Below are 27,037 nucleotides of genomic sequence, written 5' to 3' on the forward strand. Positions count from 1 at the left end.
AGGCAGCAATAGAGCAAAATGTCAACAGCAACCAGGATTCCCAGCCAGTCTCCCATGCCAGTACTTACCGGGCCCTAAGCTAGGTAGCAGTCAGCGATCTGACGAAAGCAGGCGCGATCAGCTAAGGAAGGCCATTGACAGCTTCATGATTTTTATACTGTGCATTTAAGCATCAATAAATCCTTTTCAGAATCGGAACGGAAGGCGGCAACAGAGCAAAATGGCAACTGCACCCGGGATTCCCAGCCAGTCTCCCATGCCGGTACTTACTGGGCCCTAAGCTGGGTAGCAGTCTGCGATCTGACGAGAGCAGGCGCGTTCAGCTTAGGATGGCCACTGACAGCTTCATGCTTTTTATACTGTGCATTTAAGCATCAATAAATCCTTTTCGGAATCGGAACGGAAGGCGGCAACAGAGCATAATGTCAACTGCACCCGGGACTCGCAGCCAGTCTCCCATGCCGGTAATTACTGGGCCCTAAGCTGGGTAGCAGTCTGCGACCTGACGAGAGCAGGCGCGTTCAGCTTAGGATGGCCGTTGACATCTTCATGCCTTGTATATTGTGGATTTAAGCATCAATAAATATTGTTATTAATCGGAGAGGAAGTCAGCAACAGAGCAAAATGTCAATGGCACCTTGAATTGCCAGCCAGTCTCCCATGCTGGTAACTGCTGGGCAGCAGTCTGCGATCTGAGGAGAGCAGGCACGTTCAGGCTTAGGATGGCCGTTGACAGCTTCACACCCTGTGTATTGTGGATTTAAGCATCAATAAATCCTTTTCCGAATCGGAGCGGAAGGCAGCAACAGATTAAAATGTCAACTGCACCCGGGATTCCCAGCCAGTCTCCCATGCTGGTACTTACCGGGCCCTAAGCTGGGTAGCAGTCTGCGATCTGCCGAGAGCAGGCGCGTTCAGCTTAGGATGGCCGTTGACAGCTTCACACTTTGTATTCTGTGGATTTAAGCATCAATAAATAATTTTCGGAATCGGAGCAGAAACAGAGCAAAATGTCAACGACACCTGGGATTCCCAGCCAGTCTCTCATGCTGGTACTTACCGTGTCCTAAGCTGGGTAGCAGTCTGCGATCTGCCGAGAGCAGGCACGTTCAGCTTAGGATGGCCGTTGACAGCTTCTCGCACTTTATACTGTGCATTTAAGCATCAATAAATCCTTTTCGGAATCGGAACGGAAGGCGGCAACAGAGCAAAATGTCAACGGCAGCCGGGATTCCCAGCCAGTGTCCCATGCCGGTACTTACCGGGCCGTAAGATCCGTACCAGTCTGCGATCTGACAAGAGCAGGCACGTTAAGCTTAAGATGGCCGTCGACAGCTTCACACCTTGTATACTGTAGATTTAAGCATCAATAAATTATTTTCGGAATCGGAGCGGAAGGCAGCAATAGAGCAAAATGTCAACAGCACCTGGGATTCCCAGCCAGTCTCCCATGCCAGTACTTACCGGGCAGCAGTCTGCGATCTGACAAGAACAGGCACATTCAGCTTAGGATAGCCGTAGACGGCTTCACACCCTGTATACTGTGGATTTAAGCATCAATAAATCCTTTTCGGAATCGAAGCGGAAGCGGCTACAGAGCAAAATGTCAACAACACCTGAGATTCCCAGCCAGTCTCCCATGCTGGTACTTACCGGGCCCTAAGCTGGGTAGCAGTCTGCGTTCTGACGAGAGCAGGCGCGTTCAGCTTAGGATGGCCGTTGACAGCTTCACGCCCTTTATACTGTGCATTTAAGCATCAATAAAACCTTTTCCGAATCGGAGCGGAAGGCGGCAACAGATTAAAATGTCAACTGCACCCGGGATTCCCAGCCAGTCTCCCATGCTGGTACTTATCAGGCCCTAAGCTGGGTAGCAGTCTGACGAGAGCAGGCGCGTTCAGCTTAGGATGGCCGTTGACAGCTTCTCACTTTGTATACTGTGGATTTAAGCATCAATAAATATTTTTATTAATCGGAGAGGAAGGCGGCAACAGAGCAAAATGCCAATGGCACCTTGGATTGCCAGCCAGTCTCCCACGCCGGTATCTGCCGGGCAGCAGTCTGCGATCTGAGGAGAGCAGACACGTTCAGCTTAGGATGGCCGTTGACAGCTTCACACCCTGTATATTGTGGATTTAAGCATCAATAAATCCTTTTCCGAATCAGAGCGGAAGGCGGCAACAGATTAAAATGTCAACTGCACCCGGGATTCTAGCCAGTCTACCATGCTGGTACTTACCAGGCCCTAAGCTGGGTATCAGTCTGCGATCTGACGAAAGCAGGCGCGTTCAGCTTAGGATGGCCGTTGACAGCTTCACACCCTGTATACTGTGCATTTAAGCATCAATAAATCCTTTTCGGAATCGGAACGGAAGGCGGCAACAGATCAAAATGTCAACGGCAGCCGGGATTCCCAGCCAGTGTCCCATGCCGGTACTTACCGGGCCCTTAGATCTGTACCAGTCTGCGATCTGACGAGAGCAGGCGCGTTAAGCTTAGGATGGCCGTCGACAGCTTCACACCTTGTATCCTGTGGATTTAAGCATCAATAAATTATTTTCGGAATCGGAGCGGAAGACAGCAATAGAGCAAAATGTCAACGGCAGCCGGGATTCCCAGCCAGTCTCCCATGCCAGTACTTACCGGGCCCTAAGCTAGGTAGCAGTCTGCGATCTGACAAAAGCAGGCGCGTTCAGCTTAGGATGGCCATTGACAGCTTCACACTTTGTATACTGTGCATTTAAGCATCAATAAATCCTTTTCGGAATCGGAACGGAAGGCGGCAACAGAGCAAAATGTCAGCGGCAGCCGGGATTCCCAGCCAGTGTCCCATGCCGGTACTTACCGGGCCCTAAGATCTGTACCAGTCTGCGATCTGACGAGAGCAGGCGCGTTAAGTTTAGGATGGCCGTCGACAGCTTCACACCTTGTATACTGTGGATTTAAGCATCAATAAATTCTTTTCGGAATCGGAGCGGAAGGCGGCAACAGATTAAAATGTCAACTGTACCCGGGATTCCCAGCCAGTCTCCCATGCTGGTACTTACTAGGCCCTAAGCTGGGTAGCAGTCTGCGATCTGACAAGCGCAGGTGCGTTCAGCTTAGGATGGCCGTTGACAGCTTCAAACTTTGTATACTGTGGATTTAAGCATCAATAAATAATTTTCGGAATCGGAGCAGAAACAGAGCAAAATGTCAACTGCACCCGGGATTCCCAGCCAGTCTCCCATGCTGGTACTTATCAGGCCCGAAGCAGGGTAGCAGTCTGCGATCTGACGAGAACAGGCACATTCAGCTTAGGATGGCCGTAGACAACTTCACACCCTGTATACTGTGGATTTAAGCATCAATAAATCCTTTTCGGAATCGGAGCGTAAGGCGGCAACAGAGCAAAATGTCAACGACACCTGGGATTCCCAGCCAGTCTCCCATGCTGGTACTTACCGGGCCCTAAGCTGGGTAGCAGTCTGCGATCTGACGAGAGCAGGCGCGTTCAGCTTAGGATGGCGGTTGACAGCTTCTCGCCCTTTATACTGTGCATTTAAGCATCAATAAATCCTTTTCCGAATCGGAGCGTAAGGCGGCAACAGATTAAAATGTCAACTGCACCCGGGATTCCCAGCCAGTCTCCCATGCTGGTACTTACCAGGCCCTAAGCTGGGTAGCAGTCTGCGATCTGACGAGAGCAGGCGCGTTCAGCTTAGGATGGCCGTTGACAGCTTCACGCCTTGTATATTGTGGATTTAAGCATCAATAAATATTTTTATTAATCGGAGAGGAATGCGGCAACAGAGCAAAATGTCAATGGCACCTTGGATTGCCAGCCAATCTCCCTTGCCGGTAACTGCTGGGCAGCAGTCTGCGATCTGAGGAGAGCAGGCACGTTCAGGCTTAGAATGGCCGTTGACAGCTTCACACCCTGTATATTGTGGATTTAAGCATCAATAAATCCTTTTCCGAATCGGAACGGAAGGCGGCAACAGAGCAAAATGTCAACGGCAGCCGGGATTCCCAGCCAGTGTCCCATGCCGGTACTTACCGGGCCCTAAGATCTGTACCAGTCTGCGATCTGACGAGAGCAGGCACGTTAAGCTTAGGATGGCCGTCGACAGCTTCACACCTTGTATACTGTGGATTTAAGCATCAATAAATTCTTTTCGGAATCGGAGCAAGGCAGCAATAGAGCAATAGAGCTAAATGTCAACCGGGATTACCAGCCAGTCTCCCATGCCAGTACTTACCGGGCCCTAAGCTGGGTAGCAGTCTGCGATCTGACGAGAGCAGGCGCGTTCAGCTTAGGATGGCCATTGACAGCTTCATGCATTTTATACTGTGCATTTAAGCATCAATAAATCCTTTTCGGAATCGGAGCGGAAGGCGGCAACAGAGCAAAATGTCACCTGCACTCGGGATTCCCAGCCAGTCTCCCATGCCGGTACTTACCGGGTCCTAAGCTGGGTAGCAGTCTGCGACCTGACGAGGGCAGGCGCGTTCAGCTTAGGATGGCCGTTGACAGCTTCTTGCCCTTTATACTTTGCATTTAGGCATCAATAAATCCTTTTCGGAATCGGAACGGAAGGCGGCAACAGAGCAAAATGTCAATGGCAGCCGGGATTCCCAGCCAGTGTCCCATGCCGGTACTTACCGGGCCCTAAGATCTGTACCAGTCTGCGATCTAACGAGAGCAGGCGCGTTAAGCTTAGGATGGCCGTCGACAGCTTCACACCTTGTATACTGTGGATTTAAGCATCAATAAATTATTTTCTGAATCGGAGCGGAAGGCAGCAATAGAGCAAAATGTCAACGGCACCCGGGATTCCCAGCCAGTCTCCCATGCCAGTACTTTCCGGGCCCTAAGCTGGGTAGCAGTCTGCGATCTGACGAGAGCAGGCGCGTTCAGCTTAGGATGGCCGTTGACATCTTCACGCCTTGTATACTGTTTATTTAAGCATCAATAAAAAAAAATTTTAATCGGAGAGGAAGGGGGCAACAGATCAAAATGTCAATAGCACCTTGGATTGCCAGCCAGTCTCCCATGCCCGTACTTGCCGGGCAGCAGTCTGCGATCTGACAAGAACAGGCGCATTCAGCTTAGGATGGCCATTGACAGCTTCGTTATTATTATACTGTGCATTTAAGCATCAATAAATCCTTTTCGGAATCGGAGCGTAAGGCGGCAACAGAGCAAAATGTCAACGACACCTGGGATTCCCAGCCAGTCCCCCATGCTGGTACTTACCGGGCCCTAAGCTGGGTAGCAGTCTGCGATCTGACGAGAGCAGGCACGTTCAGTTTAGGATGGCCGTTGACAGCTTCTCGCCCTTTATACTGTGCATTTAAGCATCAATAAATCCTTTTCGGAATCGGAAAAGGAAGGCGGCAACAGAGCAAAATGTCAACGGCAGCCAGGATTCCCAGCCAGTGTCCCATGCCGGTACTTACCGGGCCCTAAGATCTGTACCAGTCTGCGATCTGACAAGAGCAGGCGCGTTAAGCTTAGGATGGCCGTCGACATCTTCACACCTTGTATACTGTGGATTTAAGCATCAATAAATTCTTTTCGGAATCGGAGCGAAAGGCAGCAATAGAGCAAAATGTCAACGGCACACGGGATTCCCAGCCAGTCTCCCATGCCAGTACTTACCGGGCCCTAAGCTGGGTAGCAGTCTGCGATCTGACAAGAGCAGACGCGTTCAGCTTAGGACGGCCATTGACAGCTTCATGCTTTTTATACTGTGCATTTAAGCATCAATAAATCCTTTTCGGAATTGAAGAGGAAGGCGGCAACAGAGCAAAATGTCAATAGCACCTTGGATTGCCAGCCAGTTTCCCATGCCCGTACTTGCCGGGCAGCAGTCTGCGATCTGACAAGAACAGGCACATTCAGCTTAGGATAGCCGTAGACGGCTTCACACCCTGTATACTGTGGATTTAAGCATCAATAAATCCTTTTCGGAATCGGAGCGGAAGGCGGCTACAGAGCAAAATGTCAACAACACCTGGGATTCCCAGCCAGTCTCCCATGCTGGGACTTACCGGGCCCTAAGCTGGGTAGCAGTCTGCGATCTGACGAGAGCAGGCGCGTTCAGCTTAGGATGGCCGTCGACAGCTTCACACCTTGTATACTGTGGATTTAAGCATCAATAAATTCTTTTCGGAATCGGAGCGGAAGGCAGCAATAGAGCAAAATGGCAACGGCAACCGGGATTCCCAGCCAGTCTCCCATGCCAGTACTTACCGGGCCCTAAGCTGGGTAGCAGTCTGCGATCTGACGAGAGCAGGCGCGTTTAGCTTAGGATGGCCATTGACAGCTTGTTGCTTTTTATACTGTGCATTTAAGCATCAATAAATCCTTTTCGGAATCGGAACGGAAGGCGGCAACAGAGCAAAATGTCAACTGCACCCGGGATTCCCAGCCAGTCTCCCATGATGGTACTTAATGGGCCCTAAGCTGGGTAGCAGTCTGCGATCTGACGAGAGCAGGCGCGTTCAGCTTAGGATGGCCGTTGACATCTTCACGCCTTGTATATTGTGGATTTAAGCATCAATAAATATTTTTATTAATCGGAGAGGAAGGCGGCAACAGAGCAAAATGTCAATGGCACCTTGGATTGCCAGCCAGTCTCCCATGCCGGTAACTGCCGGGCAGCAGTCTGCGATCTGAGGAGAGCAGGCACGTTCAGGCTTAGGATGGCCGTTGACAGCTTCACACCCTGTATATTGTGGATTTAAGCATCAATAAATCATTTTCCGAATCGGAGCGGAAGGCGGCAACAGATTAAAATGTCAACTGCAACCGGGATTCCCAGCCAGTCTCCCATGCTGGTACTTACCAGGCCCTAAGCTGGGTAGCAGTCTGCGATCTAACAAGAGCAGGCGCGCTCAGCTTAGGATGGCCGTTGACAGCTTCACACTTTGTATACTGTGGATTTAAGCATCAATAAAAAAAATTCGGAATCGGAGCAGAAACAGAGCAAAATGTCAACTGCACCCGGGTTTCCCAGTCAGTCTCCCATGCTGGTACTTACCAGGCACGAAGCTGGGTAGCAGTCTGCGATCTGACGAGAACAGGCGCATTCAGCTTAGGATGGCCGTAGATATCTTCACAACCTGTACACTGTGGATTTAAGCATCAATAAATCCTTTTCGGAATCGGAGCAAAATGTCTACAGAGCTACAGAGCAAAATGTCAACAACACCTGAGATTCCCAGCCAGTCTCCCATGCTGGTACTTACCGGGCCCTAAGCAGGGTAGCAGTCTGCGATCTGACGAGAGCAGACGCGTTCAGCTTAGGATGGCGGTTGACAGCTTCACACTTTGTATACTGTGCATTTAAGCATCAATAAATCCTTTTCGGAATTGGAACGGAAGGCGGCAACAGAGCAAAATGTCAACGGCAGCCGGGATTCCCAGCCAGTGTCCCATGCCGGTACTTACCGGGCCCTAAGATCTGTACCAGTCTGCGATCTGACGAGAGCAGGCGTGTTCAGCTTAGGATGGCCATTGACAGCTTCATGCTTTTTATACTGTGGATTTAAGCATCAATAAATATTTTTTTTAATCGGAGAGGAAGGCGGCAACAGATCAAAATATCAATAGCACCTTGGATTGCCAGCCAGTCTCCCATGCCCGTACTTGCCGGGCAGCAGTCTGCGATCTGACAAGAACAGGCACATTCAGCTTAGGATATCCGTAGACGGCTTCACACCCTGTATACTGTGGATTTAAGCAACAATAAATACTTTTCGGAATCGAAGCGGAAGGCGGCTACAGAGCAAAATGTCAACAACACCTGGGATTCCCAGCCAGTCTCCCATGCTGGTACTTACCGGGCCCTAAGCTGGGTAGCAGTCTGTGATCTGACAAGAGCAGGCGCGTTCAGCTTAAGATGGCCGTTGACAGCTTCTCGCCCTTTATACTGTGCATTTAAGCATCAATAAATTCTTTTCGGAATCGGAACTGAAGGCGGCAACAGAGCAAAATGTTAACGGCAGCCGGGATTCCCAGCCAGTGTCCCATGCCGGTACTTACCGGGCCCTAAGATCTGTACCAGTCTGCGATCTGACGAGAGCAGGCGCGTTAAGCTTAGGATGGCCGTCGACAGCTTCACACCTTGTATACTGTGGATTTAAGCATCAATAAATTATTTTCGGAATCGGAGCGGAAGGCAGCAATAGAGCAAAATGTCAACGGCACCCGGGATTCCCAGCCAGTCTCCCATGCCAATACTTACCGGGCCCTAAGCTGGGTAGCAGTCTGCGATCTGACGAGAGCAGGCGCGTTCAGCTTAGGATGGCCATTGACAGCTTCATGCTTTTTATACTGTGCATTTAAGCATCAATAAATCCTTTTCGGAATAGGAACGGAAGGCGGCAACAGAGCAAAATGTCAACTACACCCGGGATTCCCAGCCAGTCTCCCATGCCGGTACTTACTGGGCCCTAAGCTGCGTAGCAGTCTGCGATCTGACGAGAGCAGCTTAGGATCTCACACGTTCAGCTTAGGATGGCCGTTGACATGTTCACGCCATGTATACTGTGGATTTAAGTATCAGTAAATATTTTTTTTAATCGGAGAGGAAGGCGGCAACAGAGCAAAATGTCAATAGCACCTTGGATTGCCAGCCAGTCTCCCATGCCCGTACTTGCCGGGCAGCAGTCTGCGATCTGACAAGAACAGGCGCATTCAGCTTATGATAGCCGTAGACGGCTTCACACCCTGTATACTGTGGATTTAAGCATCAATAAATCCTTTTCGGAATCAGAGCAAAATGTCTACAGAGCTACAGAGCAAAATGTCAATAACACCTGAGATTCCCAGCCAGTCTCCCATGCTGGTACTTACCGGGCCCTAAGCTGGGTTACAGTCTGCAATCTGACGAGAGCAGGCGTGTTCAGCTTAGGATGGCGGTTGACAGCTTCATGCCCTGTATACTGTGGATTTAAGCATCAATAAATCCTTTTCGGAATCGGAGCGTAAGGCGGCAACAGAGCAAAATGTCAACGACACCTGGGATTCCCAGCCAGTCTCCCATGCTGGTACTTACCGGGCCCTAAGCTGGGTAGCAGTCTGCGATCTGATGAGAGCAGGCGCGTTCAGCTTAGGATGGCCGTTGACAGCTTCACACTTTGTATACTGTGGATTTAAGCATCAATAAATAATTTTCGGAATCGGAGCAGAAACAGAGTAAAATGTCAACTGCACCCGGGATTCCCAGCCAGTCTCCCATGCTGGTACTTACGAGGCCCGAAGCTGGGTAGCAGTCTGCGATCTGACGAGAACAGGCGCATTCAGCTTAGGATGGCCGTTGACAGCTTCACACTTTGTATACTGTGCATTTAAGCATCAATAAATCCTTTTCGGAATCGGAACGGAAGGCGGCAACAGAGCAAAATGTCAACGGCAGCCGGGATTCCCAGCCAGTGTCCCATGCCGGTACTTACCGGGCCCTAAGATCTGTACCAGTCTGCGATCTGACGAGAGCAGGCGCGTTAAGCTTAGGAAGGTCGTCGACAGCTTCACACCTTGTATACTGTGGATTTAAGCATCAATAAATTCTTTTCGGAATCGGAGCGGAAGGCAGCAATAGAGCAAAATGTCAACGGCAACCGGGATTCCCAGCCAGTCTCCCATGCCAGTACTTACCGGGTCCTAAGCTGGGTAGCAGACTGCGATCTGACAAGAGCAGGCGCGTTCAGCTTAGGATGGCCGTTGACATCTTCACGCCTTGTATACTGTGGATTTAAGCATCAATAAATATTTTTTTTAATCGGAGAGGAAGGCGGCAACAGATCAAAATGTCAATAGCACCTTGGATTGCCAGCCAGTCTCCCATGCCCGTACTTGCCGGGCAGCAGTCTGCGATCTGACAAGAACAGGCGCATTCAGCTTAGGATAGCCGTAGACGGCTTCACACCCTGTATATTGTGGATTTAAGCATCAATAAATCCTTTTCGGAAGCGGAGAAAAATGTCTACAGAGCTACAGAGCAAAATATCAACAACACCTGAGATTCCCAGCCAGTCTCCCATGCTGGTACTTACCGGGCCCTAAGCTGGGTAGCAGTCTGCGATCTGACGAGAGCAGGCGCGTTCAGCTTAGGATGGCCGTTAACAGCTTCACGCCCTTTATACTGTGCATTTAAGCATCAATAAATCCTTTTCGGAATCGGAACGGAAGGCGGCAACAGAGCAAAATGTCAACGGCAGCCGGGATTCCCAGCCAGTGTCCCATGCCGGTACTTACCGGGCCCTAAGATCTGTACCAGTCTGCGATCTGACGAGAGCAGGCGCGTTAAGCTTAGGATGGCCGTCGACAGCTTCACACCTTGTATACTGTGGATTTAAGCATCAATAAATTATTTTCGGAATCGAGCGGAAGGCAGCAATAGAGCAAATTGTCAACGGCAACCGGGATTCCCAGCCAGTCTCCCATGCCAGTACTTACCGGGCCCTAAGCTGGGTAGCAGTTTGCGATCTGACGAGAGCAGGGGCGTTCAGCTTAGGATGGCCATTGACAGCTTCATGCTTTTTATACTGTGCATTTAAGCATCAATAAATCCTTTTCGGAATCGGAACAGAAGGCGGCAACAGAGCAAAATGTCAACTGCACCCGGGATTCCCAGCCAGTCTCCAATACCGGTACTTACTGGGCCCTAAGCTGCGTAGCAGTCTGCGGTCTGACGAGAGCAGGCGCGTTCAGCTTAGGATGGCCGTTGACATCTTCAAGCCCTGTATACTGTGGATTTAAGCATCAATAAATATTTTTTTTAATCGGAGAGGAAGGCGGCAACAGAGCAAAATGTCAATAGCACCTTGGATTGCCAGACAGTCTCCCATGCCCGTACTTGCCGGGCAGCAGTCTGCGATCTGACAAGAACAGGCACATTCAGCTTAGGATAGCCGTAGACGGCTTCACACCCTGTATACTGTGGATTTAAGCATCAATAAATCCTTTTCGGAATCGGAGCAAAATGTCTACAAAGCTACAGAGCAAAATGTCAACAACACCTGAGATTCCCATCCAGTCTCCCATGCTGGTACTTACCGGGCCCTAAGCTGGGTAGCAGTCTGCGATCTGACGAGAGCAGGCGCGTTCAGCTTAGGATGGCCGTTGACAGCTTCACACTTTGTATACTGTGGATTTAAGCATCAATAAATAATTTTCGGAATCGGAGCAGAAACAGAGCAAAATGGTACCTGCACCCGGGATTCCCAGCCAGTCTCCCATGCTGGTACTTACCAGGCCCGACGCTGGGTAGCAGTCTGCGATCTGACGAGAACAGGCGCATTCAGCTTAGGATGGCCATAGACATCTTCACACCCTGTATACTGTGGATTTAAGCATCAATAAATCCTTTTCGGAATCGGAGCGTAAGGTGGTAACAGAGCAAAATGTCAACGACACCTGGGATTCCCAGCCAGTCTCCCATGCTGGTACTTACCAGGCCCTAAGCTGGGTATCAGTCTGCGATCTGACGAGAGCAGGCGCGTTCAGCTTAGGATGGCCGTTGACAGCTTCACCCCCTTTATATTGTGGATTTAAGCATCAATAAATAATTTTCCGAATCGAAGCGGAAGGCGGCAACAGATTAAAATGTCAACTGCACCCGGGATTCCCAGCCAGTCTCCCATGCTGGTACTTTCCAGGCCCTAAGCTGGGTAGCAGTCTGCGATCTGACGAGAGCAGGCGCGTTCAGCTTAGGATGGCCGTTGACAGCTTCTTGATTTTTATATTGTGCATTTAAGCATCAATATATCCTTTTCGGAATCGGAACGGAAGGCGGCAACAGAGCAAAATGTCAACTGCACCTGGGATTCCCAGCCAGTCTCCCATGCTGGTACTTACCGGGCCCTAAGCTGGGTAGCAGTCTGCGATCTGACGAGAGCAGGCGCGTTCAGCTTAGGATGGCCGTTGACAGCTTCTTGCCCTTTATACTGTGCATTTAGGCATCAATAAATCCTTTTCGGAATCGGAACGGAACGGAAGGCGGCAACAGAGCAAAATGTCAACGGCAGCCGGGATTCCCAGCCAGTGTCCCATGCCGGTACTTACCGGGCCCTAAGATCTGTACCAGTCTGTGATCTGACGAGAGCAGGCGCGTTGAGCTTAGGATGGCCGTCGACAGCTTCACACCTTGTATACTGTGGATTTAAGCATCAATAAATATTTTTTTTAATCGGAGAGTAAGGCGGCAACAGATCAAAATGTCAATAGCACCTTGGATTGCCAGCCAGTCTCCCATGCCCGTACTTGCCGGGCAGCAGTCTGCGATCTGACAAGAACAGGCGCATTCAGCTTAGGATAGCCGTAGACGGCTTCACACCCTGTATATTGTGGATTTAAGCATCAATAAATCCTTTTTGGATTCGGAGCAAAATGTCTACAGAGCTACAGAGCAAAATGTCAACAACACCTGAGATTTCCAGCCAGTCTCCCATGCTGGTACTTACCGGGCCCTAAGCTGGGTAGCAGTCTGCGATCTGACGAGAGCAGGCGCGTTCAGCTTAGGATGGCCATTAACAGCTTCATGCCCTTTATACTGTGCATTTAAGCATCAATAAATCCTTTTCCGAATCGGAGCGGAAGGCGGCAACAGATTAAAATGTCAACTGCACCCGGGATTCCCAGCCAGTCTCCCATGCTGGTACTTACCAGGCCCTAAGCTGGGTAGCAGTCTGCGATCTGACGAGAGCAGGCGCGTTCAGCTTAGGATGGCCGTTGACAGCTTCACACTTTGTATACTGTGCATTTAAGCATCAATAAATCCTTTTCGGAATCGGAACGGAAGGCTGCAATAGAGCAAAATGTCAGCGGCAGCCGGGATTCCCAGCCAGTGTCCCATGCCGGTACTTACCGGGCCCTAAGATCTGTACCAGTCTGCGATCTGACGAGAGCAGGCGCGTTAAGTTTAGGATGGCTGTCGACAGCTTCACACCTTGTATACTATGGATTTAAGCATCAATAAATTATTTTCGGAATCGGAGCGGAAGGCGGCAACAGATTAAAATGTCAACTGCACCCGGGATTCCCAGCCAGTCTCCCATGCTGGTACTTACCAGGCCCTAAGCTGGGTAGCAGTCTGCGATCTGACGAGAGCAGGTGCGTTCAGCTTAGGATGGCCGTTGACAGCTTCACCCTTTGTATACTGTGGATTTAAGCATCAATAAATAATTTTCGGAATCGGAGCAGAAACAGAGCAAAATGTCAACTGCACCCGGGATTCCCAGCCAGTCTCCCATGCTGGTACTTATCAGGCCCGAAGCAGGGTAGCAGTCTGCGATCTGACGAGAACAGGCACATTCAGCTTAGGATGGCCGTAGACAACTTCACACCCTGTATACTGTGGATTTAAGCATCAATAAATCCTTTTCGGAATCGGAGCGTAAGGCGGCAACAGAGCAAAATGTCAACGACACCTGGGATTCCCAGCCAGTCTCCCATGCTGGTACTTACCAGGCCCTAAGCTGGGTAGCAGTCTGCGATCTGACGAGAGCAGGCGCGTTCAGCTTAGGATGGCCGTTGACAGCTTCACGCCTTGTATATTGTGGATTTAAGCATCAATAAATATTTTTATTAATCGGAGAGGAATGCGGCAACAGAGCAAAATGTCAATGGCACCTTGGATTGCCAGCCAATCTCCCTTGCCGGTAACTGCTGGGCAGCAGTCTGCGATCTGAGGAGAGCAGGCACGTTCAGGCTTAGGATGGCCGTTGACAGCTTCACACCCTGTATATTGTGGATTTAAGCATCAATAAATCCTTTTCCGAATCGGAACGGAAGGCGGCAACAGAGCAAAATGTCAACGGCACCCGGGATTCCCAGCCAGTGTCCCATGCCGGTACTTACCGGGCCCTAAGCTGGGTAGCAGTCTGCGATCTGACGAGAGCAGGCGCATTCAGCTTAGGATGGCCATTGACAGCTTCATGCTTTTTATACTGTGCATTTAAGCATCAATAAATCCTTTTCGGAATCGGAGCGGAAGGCGGCAACAGAGCAAAATGTCAACTGCACTCGGGATTCCCAGCCAGTCTCCCATGCCGGTACTTACCAGGCCCGAAGCTGGGTAGCAGTCTGCGACCTGACGAGAGCAGGCGCGTTCAGCTTAGGATGTCCGTTGACAGCTTCTCGCCCTTTATACTGTGCATTTAGGCATCAATAAATCCTTTTCGGAATCGGAACGGAAGGCGGCAACAGAGCAAAATGTCAACGGCACCCGGGATTCCCAGCCAGTCTCCCATGCCAGTACTTACCGGGCCCTAAGCTGGGTAGCAGTCTGCGATCTGACGAGAGCAGGCGTGTTCAGCTTAGGATGGCCGTTGACATCTTCACGCCTTGTATACTGTGGATTTAAGCATCAATAAAAAAAATTTTTAATCGGAGAGGAAGGGGGCAACAGATCAAAATGTCAATAGCACCTTGGATTGCCAGCCAGTCTCCCATGCCCGTACTTGCCGGGCAGCAGTCTGCGATCTGACAAGAACAGGCGCATTCAGCTTAGGATGGCCATTGACAGCTTCATTATTATTATACTGTGCATTTAAGCATCAATAAATCCTTTTCGGAATCGGAGCGAAAGGCGGCAACAGAGCAAAATGTCAACGACACCTGGGATTCCCAGCCAGTCCCCCATGCTGGTACTTACCGGGCCCTAAGCTGGGTAGCAGTCTGCGATCTGACGAGAGCAGGCACGTTCAGTTTAGGATGGCCGTTGACAGCTTCTCGCCCTTTATACTGTGCATTTAAGCATCAATAAATCCTTTTCGGAATCGGAAAAGGAAGGCGGCAACAGAGCAAAATGTCAACGGCAGCCAGGATTCCCAGCCAGTGTCCCATGCCGGTACTTACCGGGCCCTAAGATCTGTACCAGTCTGCGATCTGACAAGAGCAGGCGCGTTAAGCTTAGGATGGCCGTCGACAGCTTCACACCTTGTATACTGTGGATTTAAGCATCAATAAATTCTTTTCGGAATCGGAGCGGAAGGCAGCAATAGAGCAAAATGTAAACGGCACACGGGATTCCCAGCCAGTCTCCCATGCCAGTACTTACCGGGCCCTAAGCTGGGTAGCAGTCTGCGATCTGACGAGAGCAGACGCGTTCAGCTTAGGACGGCCATTGACAGCTTCATGCTTTTTATACTGTGCATTTAGGCATCAATAAATCCTTTTCGGAATCGGAGAGGAAGGCGGCAACAGAGCAAAATGTCAATAGCACCTTGGATTGCCAGCCAGTCTCCCATGCCCGTACTTGCCGGGCAGCAGTCTGCGATCTGACAAAAACAGGCACATTCAGCTTAGGATAGCCGTAGACGGCTTCACACCCTGTATACTGTGGATACTGTGGATTTAAGCATCAATAAATCCTTTTCGGAATCGAAGCGGAAGGCGGCTACAGAGCAAAATGTCAACAACACCTGGGATTCCCAGCCAGTCTCCCATGCTGGTACTTACCGGGCCCTAAGCTGGGTAGCAGTCTGCGATCTGACGAGAGCAGGCGCGTTCAGCTTAGGATGGCCGTCGACAGCTTCACACCTTGTATACTGTGGATTTAAGCATCAATAAATTCTTTTCGGAATCGGAGCGGAAGGCAGCAATAGAGCAAAATGGCAACGGCAACCGGGATTCCCAGCCAGTCTCCCATGCCAGTACTTACCGGGCCCTAAGCTGGGTAGCAGTCTGCGATCTGACGAGAGCAGGCGCATTTAGCTTAGGATGGCCATTGACAGCTTGTTGCTTTTTATACTGTGCATTTAAGCATCAATAAATCCTTTTCGGAATCGGAACGGAAGGCGGCAACAGAGCAAAATGTCAACTGCACCCGGGATTCCCAGCCAGTCTCCCATGATGGTACTTAATGGGCCCTAAGCTGGGTAGCAGTCTGCGATCTGACGAGAGCAGGCGCGTTCAGCTTAGGATGGCCGTTGACATCTTCACGCCTTGTATATTGTGGATTTAAGCATCAATAAATATTTTTATTAATCGGAGAGGAAGGCGGCAACAGAGCAAAATGTCATTGGCACCTTGGATTGCCAGCCAGTCTCCCATGCCGGTAACTGCCGGGCAGCAGTCTGCGATCTGAGGAGAGCAGGCACGTTCAGGCTTAGGATGGCCGTTGACAGCTTCACACCCTGTATACTGTGGATTTAAGCATCAATAAATCATTTTCCGAATCGGAGCGGAAGGCGGCAACAGATTAAAATGTCAACTGCAACCGGGATTCCCAGCCAGTCTCCCATGCTGGTACTTACCAGGCCCTAAACTGGGTAGCAGTCTGCGATCTAACAAGAGCAGGCGCGCTCAGCTTAGGATGGCCGTTGACAGCTTCACACTTTGTATACTGTGGATTTAAGCATCAATAAAAAAAATTCGGAATCGGAGCAGAAACAGAGCAAAATGTCAACTGCACCCGGGATTCCCAGTCAGTCTCCCATGCTGGTACTTACCAGGCCCGAAGCTGGGTAGCAGTCTGCGATCTGACGAGAACAGGCGCATTCAGCTTAGGATGGCCGTAGACATCTTCACAACCTGTACACTGTGGATTTAAGCATCAATAAATCCTTTTCGGAATCAGAGCAAAATGTCTACAGAGCTACAGAGCAAAATGTCAACAACACCTGAGATTCCCAGCCAGTCTCCCATGCTGGTACTTACCGGGCCCTAAGCAGGGTAGCAGTCTGCGATCTGATGAGAGCAGACGCGTTCAGCTTAGGATGGCGGTTGACAGCTTCACACTTTGTATACTGTGCATTTAAGCATCAATAAATCCTTTTCGGAATCGGAACGGAAGGCGGCAACAGAGCAAAATGTCAACGGCAGCCGGGATTCCCAGCCAGTGTCCCATGCCGGTACTTACCGGGCCCTAAGATCTGTACCAGTCTGCGATCTGACGAGAGCAGGCGTGTTCAGCTTAGGATGGCCATTGACAGCTTCATGCTTTTTATACTGTGGATTTAAGCATCAATAAATATTTTTTTTAATCGGAGAGGAAGGCGGCAACAGATCAAAATATCAATAGCACCTTGGATTGCCAGCCAGTCTCCCATGCCCGTACTTGCCGGGCAGCAGTCTGCGATCTGACAAGAACAGGCACATTCAGCTTAGGATATCCGTAGACGGCTTCACACCCTGTATACTGTGGATTTAAGCATCAATAAATCCTTTTCGGAATCGAAGCGGAAGGCGGCTACAGAGCAAAATGTCAACAACACCTGGGATTCCCAGCCAGTCTCCCATGCTGGTACTTACCGGGCCCTAAGCTGGGTAGCAGTCTGCGATCTGACAAGAGCAGGCGCGTTCAGCTTAGGATGGCCGTTGACAGCTTCACACTTTGTATACTGTGGATTTAAGCATCAATAAATAATTTTCGGAATCGGAGCAGAAACAGAGCAAAATGTCAACTGCACCCGGGATTCCCAGCCAGTCTCCCATGCTGGTACTTACCAGGCCTGAAGCTGGGTAGCAGTCTGCGATCTGACGAGAACAGGCGCATTCAGCTTAGGATGGCCGTAGACATATTCACACCCTGTATACTGTGGATTTAAGCATCAATAAATCCTTTTCGGAATCGGAGCGGAAGGCGGCAACAGAACAAAATGTCAACGACACCTGGGATTCCCAGCCAGTCTCCCATGCTGGTACTTACCGGGCCCTAAGCTGGGTAGCAGTCTGCAATCTGACGAGAGCAGGCGCGTTCAGCTTAGGATGGCCGTTGACAGCTTCTCGCCCTTTATACTGTGCATTTAAGCATCAATAAATTCTTTTCGGAATCGGAACGGAAGGCGGCAACAGAGCAAAATGTCAACGGCAGCCGGGATTCCCAGCCAGTGTCCCATGCCGGTACTTACCGGGCCCTAAGATCTGTACCAGTCTGCGATCTGACGAGAGCAGGCGCGTTAAGCTTAGGATGGCCATCGACAGCTTCACACCTTGTATACTGTGGATTTAAGCATCAATAAATTATTTTCGGAATCGAAGCGGAAGGCAGCAATAGAGCAAAATGTCAACGGCATCGGGGATTCCCAGCCAGTCTCCCATGCCAATACTTACCGGGCCCTAAGCTGGGTAGCAGTCTGCGATCTGACGAGAGCAGGCGCGTTCAGCTTAGGATTGCCATTGACAGCTTCATGCTTTTTATACTGTGCATTTAAGCATCAATAAATCCTTTTCGGAATAGGAACGGAAGGCGGCAACAGAGCAAAATGTCAACTGCACCCGGGATTCCCAGCCAGTCTCCCATGCCGGTACTTACTGGGCCCTAAGCTGCGTAGCAGTCTGCGATCTGACGAGAGCAGCTTAGGATCTCACACGTTCAGCTTAGGATGGCCGTTGACATGTTCACGCCATGTATACTGTGGATTTAAGCATCAGTAAATATTTTTTTTAATCGGAGAGGAAGGCGGCAACAGAGCAAAATGTCAATAGCACCTTGGATTGCCAGCCAGTCTCCCATGCCCGTACTTGTCGGGCAGCAGTCTGCGATCTGACAAGAACAGGCGCATTCAGCTTAGGATAGCCGTAGACGGCTTCACACCCTGTATACTGTGGATTTAAGCATCAATAAATCCTTTTCGGAATCGGAGCAAAATGTCTACAGAGCTACAGAGCAAAATGTCAACAACACCTGAGATTCCCAGCCAGTCTCCCATGCTGGTACTTACCGGGCCCTAAGCTGGGTTACAGTCTGCAATCTGACGAGAGCAGGCGCGTTCAGCTTAGGATGGCCGTTGACAGCTTCACGCCCTGTATACTGTGGATTTAAGCATCAATAAATCCTTTTCGGAATCGGAGCGTAAGGCGGCAACAGAGCAAAATGTCAACGACACCTGGGATTCCCAGCCAGTCTCCCATGCTGGTACTTACCGGGCCCTAAGCTGGGTAGCAGTCTGCGATCTGATGAGAGCAGGCGCGTTCAGCTTAGGATGGCCGTTGACAGCTTCACACTTTGTATACTGTGGATTTAAGCATCAATAAATAATTTTCGGAATCGGAGCAGAAACAGAGTAAAATGTCAACTGCACCCGGGATTCCCAGCCAGTCTCCCATGCTGGTACTTACGAGGCCCGAAGCTGGGTAGCAGTCTGCGATTTGACGAGAACAGGCGCATTCAGCTTAGGATGGCCGTTGACAGCTTCACACTTTGTATACTGTGCATTTAAGCATCAATAAATCCTTTTCGGAATCGGAAGGGAAGGCGGCAACAGAGCAAAATGTCAACGGCAGCCGGGATTCCCAGCCAGTGTCCCATGCCGGTACTTACCGGGCCCTAAGATCTGTACCAGTCTGCGATCTGACGAGAGCAGGCGCGTTAAGCTTAGGATGGCCGTCGACAGCTTCACACCTTGTATACTGTGGATTTAAGCATCAATAAATTATTTTCGGAATCGGAGCGGAAGGCAGCAATAGAGCAAAATGTCAACCGGGATTCCCAGCCAGTCTCCCATGCCAGTACTTACCGGGTCCTAAGCTGGGTAGCAGACTGCGATCTGACAAGAGCAGGCGCGTTCAGCTTAGGATGGCCGTTGACATCTTCACGCCTTGTATACTGTGGATTTAAGCATCAATAAATATTTTTTTTAATCGGAGAGGAAGGCGGCAACAGATCAAAATGTGAATAGCACCTTGGATTGCCAGCCAGTCTCCCATGCCCGTACTTGCCGGGCAGCAGTCTGCGATCTGACAAGAACAGGCGCATTCAGCTTAGGATAGCCGTAGACGGCTTCACACCCTGTATATTGTGGATTTAAGCATCAATAAATCCTTTTCGGAATCGGAGCAAAATGTCTACAGAGCTACAGAGCAAAATGTCAACAACACCTGAGATTACCAGCCAGTCTCCCATGCTGGTACTTACCGGGCCCTAAGCTGGGTAGCAGTCTGCGATCTGACGAGAGCAGGCGCGTTCAGCTTAGGATGGCCGTTAACAGCTTCACGCCCTTTATACTGTGCATTTAAGCATCAATAAATCCTTTTCGGAATCGGAACGGAAGGCGGCAACAGAGCAAAATGTCAACGGCAGCCGGGATTCCCAGCCAGTGTCCCATGCCGGTACTTACCGAGCCCTAAGATCTGTACCAGTCTGCGATCTGACGAGAGCAGGCGCGTTAAGCTTAGGATGGCCGTCGACAGCTTCACACCTTGTATACTGTGGATTTAAGCATCAATAAATTATTTTCGGAATCGGAGCGGAAGGCAGCAATAGAGCAAAATGTCAACGGCAACCGGAATTCCCAGCCAGTCTCCCATGCCAGTACTTACCGGGCCCTAAGCTGGGTAACAGTCTGCGATCTGACGAGAGCAGGCGCGTTCAGCTCAGGATGGCCGTTAACAGCTTCACGCCATTTATACTGTGCATTTAAGCATCAATAAATCCTTTTCCGAATCGGAGCGGAAGGCGGCAACAGATTAAAATGTCAACTGCACCCGGGATTCCCAGCCAGTCTCCCATGCTGGTACTTACCAGGCCCTAAGCTGGGTAGTAGTCTGCGATCTGACGAGAGCAGGCGCACTCAGCTTAGGATGGCCATTGACAGCTTCACACTTTGTATACTGTGCATTTAAGCATCAATAAATTCTTTTCGGAATCGGAGCGGAAGGCAGCAATAGAGCAAAATGTCAATGGCACCCGGGATTCCCAGCCAGTCTCCCATGCCAGTACTTACCGGGCACTAAGCTGGGTAGCAGTCTGCGATCTGACGAGAGCAGGCGCGTTCAGCTTAGGATGGCCATTGACAGTTTCATGATTTTTATACTGTGCATTTAAGCATCAATAAATCCTTTTCGGAATCGGAACGGAAGGCGACAACAGAGCAAAATGTCAACTGCATCCGGGATTCCCAGCCAGTCTCCGATGCCGGTACTTACTGGGCCCCAAGCTGGGTAGCGGTCTGCGATCTGACGAGAGCAGGCGCGTTCAGCTTAGGATGGCCGTTGACATCTCCACGCCTTGTATATTGTGGATTTAAGCATCAATAAATATTTTTATTAATCGGAGAGGATGGCGGCAACAGAGCAAAATGTCATTGGCACCTTGGATTGCCAGCCAGTCTCCCATGCCGGTAACTGCCGGGCAGCAGTCTGCGATCTGAGGAGAGCAGGCACGTGCAGGCTTAGGATGGCCGTTGACAGCTTCACACCCTGTATATTGTGGATTTAAGCATCAATAAATCCTTTTCCGAATCGGAGCGGAAGTCGGCAACAGATTAAAATGTCAACTGCACCCGGGATTCACAGCCAGTCTCCCATGCTGGTTCTTACCAGGCCCTAAGCTGGGTAGCAGTCTGTGATCTGACGAGAGCAGGCGCGTTCAGCTTAGGATGACCGTTGACAGCTTCACACTTTGTATACTGTGGATTTAAGCATCAATAAATAATTTTCGGAATCGGAGCAGAAACAGAGCAAAATGTCAACTGCACCCGGGATTCCCAGCCAGTCTCCCATGCTGGTACTTACCAGGCCCGAAGCTGGGTAGCAGTCTGCGATCTGACGAGAACAGGCGCATTCAGCTTAGGATGGCCGTAGACGTCTTCACACCCTGTATACTGTGGATTTAAGCATCAATAAATCCTTTTCGGAATCGGAGCGTAAGGCGGCAACAGAGCAAAATGTCAACGACACCTGGGATTCCCAGCCAGTCTCCCATGCTGGTACTTACCGGGCCCTAAGCTGGGTAGCAGTCTGCGATCTGACGAGAGCAGGCGCCTTCAGCTTAGGATGGCTGTTGACATCTTCACGTCTTGTATACTGTGGATTTAAGCATCAATACATTTTTTTTTTAATCGGAGAGGAAGGCGGCAACAGATCAAAATGTCAATAGCACCTTGGATTGCCAGCCAGTCTCCCATGCCCGTACTTGCCGGGCAGCAGTCTGCGATCTGACAAGAACAGGCGCATTCAGCTTAGGATGGCCATTGACAGCTTTGTTATTATTATACTGTGCATTTAAGCATCAATAAATCCTTTTCGGAATCGGAGCGTAAGGCGGCAACAGAGCAAAATGTCAACGACACCTGGGATTCCAGTCTCCCATGCTGGTACTTACCGGGCCCTAAGCTGGGTAGCAGTCTGCGATCTGACGAGAGCAGGCACGTTCAGCTTAGGATGGCCGTTGACAGCTTCTCGCCCTTTATACTGTGCATTTAAGCATCAATAAATCCTTTTCAGAATCGGAAAAGGAATGCGGCAACAGAGCAAAATGTCAACGGAAGCCGGGATTCCCAGCCAGTGTCCCATGCCGGTACTTACCGGGCCCTAAGATCTGTACCAGTCTGCGATCTGACGAGAGCAGGCGCGTTAAGCTTAGGATGGCCGTCGACAGCTTCACACCTTGTATACTGTGGATTTAAGCATCAATAAATTCTTTTCGGAATCGGAGCGGAAGGCAGCAATAGAGCAAAATGTTAACGGCAACCGGGATTCCCAGCCAGTCTCCCATGCCAGTACTTACCGGGCCCTAAGCTGGGTAGCAGTCTGCGATCTGACGAGAGCAGGCGCGTTCAGCTTAGGATGGCCGTTGACAGCTTCACGCACTTTATACTGTGCATTTAAGCATCAATAAATCCTTTTCCGAATCGGAGCGGAAGGCGGCAACAAATTAAAATGTCAACTGCACCCGGGATTCCCAGCCAGTCTCCCATGCTGGTACTTACCAGGCCCTAAGCTGGGTATCAGTCTGCGATCTGACGAGAGCAGGCGCATTCAGCTTAGGATGCCCGTTGACAGCTTCACACTTTGTATACTGTGCATTTAAGCATCAATAAATCCTTTTCGGAATCGGAACGGAAGGCGGCAACAGAGCAAAATGTCAACGGCAGCCGGGATTCCCAGCCAGTGTCCCATGCCGGTACTTACCGGGCCCTAAGATCTGTACCAGTCTGCGATCTGACGAGAGCAGGCGCGTTAAGCTTAGGATGGCCGTTGACAGCTTCACACTTTGTATACTGTGGATTTAAGCATCAATAAATAATTTTCGGAATCGGAGCAGAAACAGAGCAAAATGTCAACTGTACCCGGGATTCCCAGCCAGTCTCCCATGCTGGTACTTACCAGGCCCGAAGCTGGGTAGCAGTCTGCAATCTGACGAGAACAGGCGCATTCAGCTTAGGATGGCCGTAGACATCTTCACACCCTGTATACTGTGGATTTAAGCATCAATAAATCCTTTTCGGAATCGGAGCGTAAGGCGGCAACAGAGCAAAATGTCAACGACACCTGGGAGTCCCAGCCAGTCTCCCATGCTGGTACTTACCGGGCCCTAAGCTGGGTAGCAGTCTGCGATCTGACGAGAGCAGGCACGTTCAGCTTAGGATGGCCGTTGACAGCTTTTCGCCCTTTATACTGTGCATTTAAGCATCAATAAATCCTTTTCGGAATCGGAAACGGAAGGCGGCAACAGAGCAAAATGTCAACGGCAGCCGGGATTCCCAGCCAGTGTCCCATGCCGGTACTTACCGGGCCCTAAGATCTGTACCAGTCTGCGATCTGACAAGAGCAGGCGCGTTAAGCTTAGGATGGCCGTCGACAGCTTCACACCTTGTATACTGTGGATTTAAGCATCAATAAATTATTTTCGGAATCGGAGCGGAAGGCAGCAATAGAGCAAAATGTCGACGGCACCCGGGATTCCCAGCCAGTCTCCCATGCCAGTTCTTACCGGGCCCTAAGCTGGGTAGCAGTCTGCGACCTGACGAGAGGAGGCGCGTTCAGCTTAGGACGGCCATTGACAGCTTCATGCTTTTTATACTGTGCATTTAAGCATCAATAAATCCTTTTCGGAATCGGAACGGAAGGCGGCAACAGAGCAAAATGTCAACTGCACCCGGGATTGCTAGCCAGTCTCCCATGATGGTACTTAATGGGCCCTAAGCTGGATAGCAGTCTGCGATCTGACGAGAGCAGACGCGTTCAGCTTAGGATGGCCGTTGACATCTTCACGCCTTGTATATTGTGGATTTAAGCATCAATAAATATTTTTATTAATCGGAGAGGAAGGCGGCAACAGAGCAAAATGTCAATGGCACCTTGGATTGCCAGCCAGTCTCCCATGCCGGTAACTGCCGGGCAGCAGTCTGCGATCTGAGGAGAGCAGGCACGTTCAGGCTTAGGATGGCCGTTGACAGCTTCACACCCTGTATATTGTGGATTTAAGCATCAATAAATCCTTTTCCGAATCGGAGCGGAAGGCGGCAACAGATTAAAATGTCAACTGCACCCGGGATTCCCAGTCAGTCTCCCATGCTGGTACTTACCAGGCCCGAAGCTGGGTAGCTGTCTGCGATCTGACGAGAACAGGCGCATTCAGCTTAGGATGGCCGTAGACATCTTCACACCCTGTATACTGTGGATTTAAGCATCAATAAATCCTTTTCGGAATCGGAGCAAAATGTCTACAGAGCTACAGAGCAAAACGTCAACAACACCTGAGATTCCCAGCCAGTCTCACATGCCGGTACTTACCGGGCCCTAAGCAGGGTAGCAGTCTGCGATCTGACGAGAGCAGGCGCGTTCAGCTTAGGATGGCCGTTGACAGCTTCATGCCCTTTATACTGTGCATTTAAGCATCAATAAATCCATTTCCGAATCGGAGCGGAAGGCGGCAACAGATTAAAATGTCAACTGCACCCGGGATTCCCAGCCAGTCTCCCATGCTGGTACTTACCAGGCCCTAAGCTGGGTAGCAGTCTGCGATCTGACGAGAGCAGGCGCGTTCAGCTTAGGATGGCGGTTGACAGCTTCACACTTTGTATACTGTGCATTTAAGCATCAATAAATCCTTTTCGGAATCGGAACGGAAGGCGGCAACAGAGCAAAATGTCAACGGCAGCCGGGATTCCCAGCCAGTGTCCCATGCCGGTACTTACCGGGCCCTAAGATCTGTACCAGTCTGCGATCTGACGAGAGCAGGAGTGTTCAGCTTAGGATGGCCATTGACAGCTTCATGCTTTTTATACTGTGCATTTAAGAATCAATAAATCCTTTTCGGAATCGGAGAGGAATGCGGCAACAGAGCAAAATGTCAATAGCACCTTGGATTGCCAGCCAGTCTCCCATGCCCGTACTTGCCGGGCAGCAGTCTGCGATCTGACAAGAACAGACACATTCAGCTTAGGATAGCCGTAGACGGCTTCACACCCTGTATACTGTGGATTTAAGCATCAATAAATATTTTTTTTAATTGGAGAGGAAGGCGGCAACAGAGCAAAATGTCAATAGCACCTTGGATTGCCAGCCAGTCTCCCATGCCCGTACTTGCCGGGCAGCAGTCTGAGATCTGACAAGAACAGGCACATTCAGCTTAGGATAGCCGTAGACGGCTTCACACCCTGTATACTGTGGATTTAAGCATCAATAAATCCTTTTCGGAATCGGAGCAAAATGTCTACAGAGCTACAGAGCAAAATGTCAACAACACCTGAGATTCCCAGCCAGTCTCCCATTCTGGTACTTACCGGGCCCTAAGCTGGGTAGCAGTCTGCAATCTGACGAGAGCAGGCGCGTTCAGCTTAGGATGGCCGTTGACAGCTTCACACTTTGTATACTGTGCATTTAAGCATCAATAAATCCTTTTCGGAATCGGAACGGAAGGCGGCAACAGATTAAAATGTCAACTGCACCCGGGATTCCCAGCCAGTCTCCCATGCCAGTACTTACCGGGCCCTAAGCTGGGTAGCAGTCTGCGATCTGACGAGAGCAGGCGCGTTCAGCTTAGGATGGCCATTGACAGTTTCATGATTTTTATACTGTGCATTTAAGCATCAATAAATCCTTTTCGGAATCGGAACGGAAGGCGACAACAGAGCAAAATGTCAACTGCACCCGGGATTCCCAGCCAGTCTCCCATGCCGGTACTTACTGGGCCCTAAGCTGGGTAGCGGTCTGCAATCTGACGAGAGCAGGCGCGTTCAGCTTAGGATGGCCGTTGACATCTTCATGCCTTGTATATTGTGGATTTAAGCATCAATAAATATTTTTATTAATCGGAGAGGAAGGCGGCAACAAAGCAAAATGTCAATGGCACCTTGGATAGCCAGCCAGTCTCCCATGCCGGTAACTTCCGGGCAGCAGTCTGCGATCTGAGAAGAGCAGGCATGTTCAGGCTTAGGATGGCCGTTGACAGCTTCACACCCTGTGTATTGTGGATTTAAGCATCAATAAATCCTTTTCCGAATCGGAGCGGAAGGCAGCAACAGATTAAAATGTCAACTGCACCCGGGATTCCCAGCCAGTCTCCCATGCTGGTACTTACCAGGCCCTAAGCTGGGTAGCAGTCTGCGATCTGACGAGAGCAGGTGCGTTCCGCTTAGGATGGCCGTTGACAGCTTCACACTTTGTATACTGTGCATTTAAGCATCAATAAATCCTTTTCGGAATCGGAGAGGAAGGCGGCAACAGAGCAAAATGTCAATAGCACCTTGGATTGCCAGCCAGTCTCCCATGCCCGTACTTGCCGGGCAGCAGTCTGCGATCTGACAAGAACAAGCACATTCAGCTTAGGATAGCCGTAGACGGCTTCACACCCTATATACTGTGGATTTATGCATCAATAAATCCTTTTCGGAATCGGAGCGGAAGGCGGCTACAGAGCAAAATGTCAACAACACCTGGGATTCCCAGCCAGTCTCCCATGCTGGTACTTACCGGGCCCTAAGCTGGGTAGCAGTCTGCGATCTGACGAGAGCAGGCGCGTTCAGCTTAGGATGGCCGTTGACAGCTTCATGCACTTTATACTGTGCATTTAAGCATCAATAAATCCTTTTCCGAATCGGAGCGGAAGGCGGCAACAGATTAAAACGTCAACTGCACCCGGGATTCCCAGCCAGTCTCCCATGCTGGTACTTACCAGGCCCGAAGCTGGGTAGCAGTCTGCGATCTGGCGAGAACAGGCGCATTCAGCTTAGGATGGCCGTAGACATCTTCACACCCTGTATACTGTGGATTTAAGCATCAATAAATTCTTTTCGGAATCGGAGCGTAAGGCGGCAACAGAGCAAAATGTCAACGACACCTGGGAGTCCCAGCCAGTCTCCCATGCTGGTACTTACC

General features: G+C 50.3%; 22 pseudogenes; all 22 read right to left on the bottom strand.

Annotated features, from left to right (window-relative positions):
- Window positions 1-1,604: 1,604 nt before the first annotated feature.
- LOC130323664 (5S ribosomal RNA) lies at window positions 1,605-1,724 on the bottom strand (annotated as a pseudogene).
- A 1,873-nt stretch (window positions 1,725-3,597) lies between these two features.
- LOC130350427 (5S ribosomal RNA) lies at window positions 3,598-3,717 on the bottom strand (annotated as a pseudogene).
- Window positions 3,718-4,798: 1,081 nt separating this feature from the next.
- On the bottom strand, window positions 4,799-4,918 carry LOC130333181 (5S ribosomal RNA; annotated as a pseudogene).
- Window positions 4,919-8,185: 3,267 nt separating this feature from the next.
- LOC130352111 (5S ribosomal RNA) lies at window positions 8,186-8,305 on the bottom strand (annotated as a pseudogene).
- Window positions 8,306-8,998: 693 nt separating this feature from the next.
- LOC130327244 (5S ribosomal RNA) lies at window positions 8,999-9,118 on the bottom strand (annotated as a pseudogene).
- Window positions 9,119-10,998: 1,880 nt separating this feature from the next.
- On the bottom strand, window positions 10,999-11,118 carry LOC130351965 (5S ribosomal RNA; annotated as a pseudogene).
- Window positions 11,119-11,395: 277 nt separating this feature from the next.
- On the bottom strand, window positions 11,396-11,515 carry LOC130325052 (5S ribosomal RNA; annotated as a pseudogene).
- Window positions 11,516-11,597: 82 nt separating this feature from the next.
- LOC130352341 (5S ribosomal RNA) lies at window positions 11,598-11,717 on the bottom strand (annotated as a pseudogene).
- Window positions 11,718-11,799: 82 nt separating this feature from the next.
- LOC130345797 (5S ribosomal RNA) lies at window positions 11,800-11,919 on the bottom strand (annotated as a pseudogene).
- A 687-nt stretch (window positions 11,920-12,606) lies between these two features.
- On the bottom strand, window positions 12,607-12,726 carry LOC130350449 (5S ribosomal RNA; annotated as a pseudogene).
- A 284-nt stretch (window positions 12,727-13,010) lies between these two features.
- LOC130324094 (5S ribosomal RNA) lies at window positions 13,011-13,130 on the bottom strand (annotated as a pseudogene).
- Window positions 13,131-13,407: 277 nt separating this feature from the next.
- On the bottom strand, window positions 13,408-13,527 carry LOC130352217 (5S ribosomal RNA; annotated as a pseudogene).
- A 273-nt stretch (window positions 13,528-13,800) lies between these two features.
- On the bottom strand, window positions 13,801-13,920 carry LOC130351981 (5S ribosomal RNA; annotated as a pseudogene).
- A 284-nt stretch (window positions 13,921-14,204) lies between these two features.
- LOC130352065 (5S ribosomal RNA) lies at window positions 14,205-14,324 on the bottom strand (annotated as a pseudogene).
- A 1,078-nt stretch (window positions 14,325-15,402) lies between these two features.
- LOC130330560 (5S ribosomal RNA) lies at window positions 15,403-15,522 on the bottom strand (annotated as a pseudogene).
- A 2,071-nt stretch (window positions 15,523-17,593) lies between these two features.
- Window positions 17,594-17,713, bottom strand: LOC130352348 (5S ribosomal RNA; annotated as a pseudogene).
- A 1,097-nt stretch (window positions 17,714-18,810) lies between these two features.
- On the bottom strand, window positions 18,811-18,930 carry LOC130327361 (5S ribosomal RNA; annotated as a pseudogene).
- Window positions 18,931-20,205: 1,275 nt separating this feature from the next.
- LOC130332588 (5S ribosomal RNA) lies at window positions 20,206-20,325 on the bottom strand (annotated as a pseudogene).
- A 2,068-nt stretch (window positions 20,326-22,393) lies between these two features.
- On the bottom strand, window positions 22,394-22,513 carry LOC130352238 (5S ribosomal RNA; annotated as a pseudogene).
- Window positions 22,514-24,194: 1,681 nt separating this feature from the next.
- Window positions 24,195-24,314, bottom strand: LOC130352735 (5S ribosomal RNA; annotated as a pseudogene).
- A 290-nt stretch (window positions 24,315-24,604) lies between these two features.
- LOC130352837 (5S ribosomal RNA) lies at window positions 24,605-24,724 on the bottom strand (annotated as a pseudogene).
- Window positions 24,725-26,583: 1,859 nt separating this feature from the next.
- LOC130319986 (5S ribosomal RNA) lies at window positions 26,584-26,703 on the bottom strand (annotated as a pseudogene).
- Between the last annotated feature and the right edge of the window lie 334 nt (window positions 26,704-27,037).

Source organism: Hyla sarda, chromosome 1, assembly GCF_029499605.1.
Source record: "Hyla sarda isolate aHylSar1 chromosome 1, aHylSar1.hap1, whole genome shotgun sequence".
Lineage (NCBI taxonomy): Eukaryota > Metazoa > Chordata > Amphibia > Anura > Hylidae > Hyla > Hyla sarda.